The following is a 5,684-nucleotide window of genomic DNA, read 5'->3' as shown; positions in this document are numbered from 1 at the left end:
AGTCAAAACCTCAGAATCTTGAATTACCAAGTTTAGTGTGTCTTTATCTTAGAATGCAATCTATCAAAAGCTTCCAACAAATTGGAAACAATCGTCCACCCTACTGATCAATTCATTAAGAATCCTCAAAAAAGGTATTTATCAATCACTTGTCTGACCAGATGAGAGAGTCAGTCCTGCGGGCTCTTAATGGGTTGTCACTTTTGATTTGAAATCCTAGGTAATCTTCTAAATATTTGCTTCATGTAGCTCACATGTCACTATTTGATTCTTTGATGAAGCAATTGTTTTGATATTGGATAGCCTATTTAGAGTGTGTATCCCTATAGTCAGATTGCCTTTCTCAGACTTTGTAGAATCCTTCATTCTTAATGACAAGAATCCTTTCAAAATCCTCTCTTGAAAAGCTGATCTACAACCAACTACAAGGCTTCAGGCAATCTTGTGACCTACTAGAATCCACTCAGTAGAAGATAAATATGAGTGTTCATGAGGAGACCTTTGTATATTCTGACCAACTTCAGATTAAATATTGAATTTGCTTGCTATCTCAAAAAAAGTAACCACACAAAAGAAATATATTTTTTTATTTTTCTATTTATAATGAATGCAGTTTTAACTATCCAACTATATGAATTTCTAAATTAACCAAGTATTTATAAAAGAAAATAACGAAGATAGGGTAACATAAAGTTTAAGAAAATGACTTGGAAAGTAAATCCCTAATAGACATAAGCCACAAAAAAAACATGTCTATGAGTTAAGCCTTTGATAAGATTGGTATGTAGCCAATGAAAATAGGAGCATAGCTTCCTTAATTCCACTGATGCAATTGTCGATGTGAATTCAGTAATCGTAAGATGTTTCACTTTTCATCAAATTGAAAGGCCATGGAAAGTGTGCTCATGCGAGACAAAAAAGTTATACCAGAACAATAGGGTGATCTCTTCTCCAACTAAGTACATCAGTGAAATTCATAAATACGTGGAAAATGCTAGAATTAAAAGATCGCTAAATCAAAATAGCACAATAAAACTATTGGCTCCATTACACTCCATGAACATACATTCACAAAATATAACACAATTAGGCAAGAATAACTACACTCTGAATGAAAGCACCAATAACATATATTATTGCATCAAAATAATGACTTGGAATACATATTTAATTCCTCAATTTATAGACAATCTTCTCCTCAATTTGTGTTGAGAGTGAGAGATTTCTTCATGCAAATATATGCTTAAAACTAATAAAACAAATCTAAACATATACAAACTAAGTCTCTAAGAGGTGCTAAGTAGGACTCCACCCTTGTTTTTATCAATTAATAGGTGCATGAGCCTTTACATATCTTAAAATAGAGAAAGAAGAAGTAGATAAGAGGAAGGAAGCCAACAAATTATGAGGGAGTCTCTGGAGATACCAAAAATAGAAGCTCAACATTCTCTTGATGTTTATAGGAGTTAAACTGTCATCAAAATGCATTCTAGTGCATGGAAAGCTCTAAATTTGGAACTGGCAATTAGCTATTGGCACACCTATGGATTCTTCAAAAACTTATGGTGCACCTTTAGAGAAGTGCACCTTGTTTACCTTGTGCACCTTTGGAGAAGCACACCTTAGTGAAATTTGTGCAAGGTGCTCAATTCGCCAAAAAATCAAAGTTCTCATATTTGAAAACCATTTCTAGGTTTTTCTCAGATGAGGTATAGGAGCACTCTAGTGTACTTATTTTTCCATTTTTTGATAATTTATACCCTCTTTATAGCCAAAAAGTTTTATAGATTTGAACTCCTTCTAATTCTTCTATCAGAAATCCCAAAGCACTTGTGTTGAATCTTGTCGTTAATGGTTTCATAAGATGAGGAGCTTGTTCTGGTTCATGTGTCCAACCTCTATATCTTTGATCTTTAGTATAAATTCATGAATCAAAACTCACATGTGACTCCTTTGAAGGTGAAGTTTACCAGCTCAGGTGAGATCTCTATTACTGTTGATAATGAAGATGCTATGATGATCTGTGCACTTGTGCACCTTTGTGTTATGTGCATCTTCATGTAATGTGAAGTCTATTCCTTGATTCTTCTTCTCTCTGACTGCCCAATTCTTCCCAATTAGAGACTGGGTGATCCAGATTATCCAAAACAATCAAATGTTTGAAATATTTTCATATTTTTTAACAAGGTTTTTGAGGCAATTTTAATTGGCTTTTTCTAAGGTCTTCTGCTCCAAATTTCAAGTTGAAACTTTCCTTGATCTCTAAAACTAGGTAGCCAAAAGTCACTATTTTAGAGACTAAAATTAATTTTTTATTTCTTCTTTCCAATAGTGTAAACGGTTTTGAATTTTGAGCTCTAGGTCAAAATTTATGACCTTGACAAGTTAAGGATATCTTTTTATCTGCACAAAGAAGCAAACATTAATTATCTTATGTTGAAATACCCAAACTGACAAAAAAAACCTAGCCCAAATATCAAAATAGTGAAAAATAACTTAAACCCCCCCTAATAGCCCACGAATGCAAATTAGCGCACCTATTAGGTGCGCTCAATGGCCCCTACTTGCATATATTATGTGTAGTTGTGCACCTGCACCAGTATGCACCCTGATGGGGTGTGCACATGTGCATATGTGCTACTAAACACATGTAAATGGCATGTACATTAAGGGAACTCAAGGTTTTTTTCTTTGCTTTGTCAATTAGCAGTAAGGGTGCACACATGTGCACCTTGATGGGGTGCACATGTGCACACCCTTATGTGTGCCTTAGGGTCTTTAAAAGGTGTGTGTGTGTACACCTTAAGGAGGTGCACACATGTGCACCTTTCCTTTAGGCTTAGTTGTTTTAAGTCGTAGGTTGCAAGAATGAAAAGGTGTACACATGCACACCTTGAATAGGTGTGCATGTGTGCAACATTTCTAGTCTTTTCTTTTAGGTTTATTTTATCATCCCTTAGTTTTCAAATGCAAATAAAGGTGCACATATACACACCTTGAGGAGGTGTGCACATGTGCACCTTAGTTTTTTAACATTTTAGTTTGTTTGTGTTATTCAAGTTTAGCACACCTCAACGGGTGCACATGTGTGCTATTATGCACAAATGCACTTATTCACCCAAAATTTTCTAGTTTTGACACTCCAGGGCTTCTCATTTAGAGACATTAACTTAGTCCATACTCAGGAAGAGTTTCTAAAATGACTCGGGCCCCATACTAGGGGTTTGGGAAACAAAATTTTTACTAGGGGGTCCCCATTTCTAGGAGAAATGGGGCATGTGATGTGAAATCACAAGGGAAGAAAGAAAAGAAAAAGGAGATAAAAGACCACAAATGGAGTCATGAGATGAATCCTCAATTGAACCAAAGTTAATGGAAAAGACTATAGGAAAAAATATCCCAACTACCATTAAACTCCCAATAGAAGAGATATACAAGGGAAAGACCTCAAAAAAGGAGAAGAAGGAGAAGCATCCAAACCCACTAGAAGAAGAAGAATCAAAATAGGAGACTGACAAAGAAAATATCAAATCATCCAAGGAAGGTAAGAAACTCACTTTGAAAAATATTATTGATTTCATAGAAAATAATATTTAACTACAGTATATTGAGGAATACATTCTCAAAGCTTACTAAAACAAAAAAGAATAAGATTATAAATTTTGTATTAATAACCTTGAGAGTGTTCAATAGAACACCTAAAAAGATAGAAGCATTAGCTCCCAATGAATAATATACTAGAAAAATATGGTCAAAAGGTATAATTGATTGCAAGAACATGCTAGATGATGCTCTAGACAAGATAAAACTAGATTTGGATGATAATGAAAGAGCTAGACTAGTGGACTTGTGAAAAAATAATTTTGATATGCTTGTGAACATATCATCGACAACTACAGGTTTAAGGAGACAGAGATTTTTAAATGTAAAGCAATTTTGCTCTAAAATAGATGTAGGATCATCCTAGGTTGATGTGTTATCCTGCTCATTTGTGTTCATTATGCCAATTGTAGTCATTGTCAAGTTGTAGCAATTGTCGAGTGCTAGCAATTTTGTAGTATTTTCCAAGTTGAAGTTATTCCACATCATGTTAACACTCAAGTTAGTGTGTTATCCCATCTCATTCTATAGTATGTGTCAAGTTTCATAGTGTGTGTTGATCTATCCTTTATGTGCTGAGTGATCCTTCATGTGCCAAGTGTTCTTGTTGATGCTGAGCGTTAGCATTTTGGATGATTTTTCTATGTTTTGTTTCTTAATGGAAGCCAAATTGTGGGATTAATTATGATCATTAATTTTATGATAAGATCTTTCCTTGTGATGTGTGTAGACCATTTTAGGGTTGGCCTTTCTGTTATGTAATATTCTATAATCTTATGTAAGTCATTTTCGCAAGTATATATAGGGTGTTTAGGTTAGAGTTAGAGAAGATTTTGGAGGACTAAGAAAGCTGGATAAATATGTGTCTGGAAGTGTGAATTTGAAGTTGGATTTTGGATTTGGAATGTATTTTGTATCTGGTCATAACCCAGAAGGCCTTATAGTTGGGCATATATGCTGATTATTTGATCAATCAGTAAATGTGTTTGTTCTCTCTCTCTTTGTGGTGTTTTTCTCTTTGTGTGTTTACTTTTTTTGTGTTAACTTTGCAAGGTAGTTTGGATTGCTAGGCATGCCTTTGGCCCTAGTTATTTTTTCCCTCCTTGTGTCAGGTGGTATTAGAGCCAGGTTCATGCATGTGGAGATTGGATCATGTAGAAATATGTAGATTTGACCTATAACTTGCAGAGGGCTACGATCTTACAGGAACCTGACTTGTAAAGATGGTTCGTAGTAGAGGAAATGTCAATAAATCCATGTTAGATGCATTGAGACAAATCATATCCAAATTAGATGTTGTGGAGATAGCCCAGAGGAGAGAGCACATATTGATGATTTGAGTGATGATGAATTAGTAGCACCAAACCCTAATCTAGAACCTGAAGAAGATCAAGAGGAAAGATTGCTAAGAGTATTGTCTAGGGCACATTCAAAGCCTATTATAGAAGTTGTTCCATGTGATGGAAAATTGGACACCAACGTTGTGTTGGATTGGATCTCTGATATGGAGAATTTCCTTGAGTATGAAAATGCTCTTGATAATAGGAAGGTGAAGATTGCAGTTACTAAACTAAAAGGTCATGCTTCACTATGGTGGGAGCATTTGGAAAATGATAGACAAAAGAGAGGAAATGAATAGATCAAAATTGAGGTGAAAATGGTGAACAAGATAAAGAAAAAATTCCTTCCTATTGATTACCAAGTTTTCTTGTTGAGATAAATGCAAAATTTGAGACAAAGGGACATGAGTGTGAACAAGAATACTAAAGAATTCTATATATTAGACTTCAAATCCGGACATGTGGATGATGATGTTGAGAAAATTTCAAGATATCTAAATGGATTGACATCTTGAATCAAATATGAGATAAGTTTTGTGAAATTAGAAAGTGTGGAAGAAGCATATCAATATGCCTTAAAAGCTGAGGGGATCTTGACAAAGAAGCATGAACAAAGATAAAGAAGTAGAGGTGGTAGATTCTAGAGAGGCAGAGGTAGATCTTATGGTGAAGGTGGAAGATCTGATAATTATGTGCAAGATAAAGATAAATCTAAATGGAAGAATGACGACAAAGATAAGACCA

The sequence above is a fragment of the Cupressus sempervirens genome, chromosome 7 (assembly GCF_028749045.1).
Source record: "Cupressus sempervirens isolate cs-2001-9-10 chromosome 7, ASM2874904v1, whole genome shotgun sequence".
Taxonomy (NCBI): Eukaryota; Viridiplantae; Streptophyta; class Pinopsida; order Cupressales; family Cupressaceae; genus Cupressus; species Cupressus sempervirens.
This window is presented reverse-complemented; position numbering follows the sequence as displayed.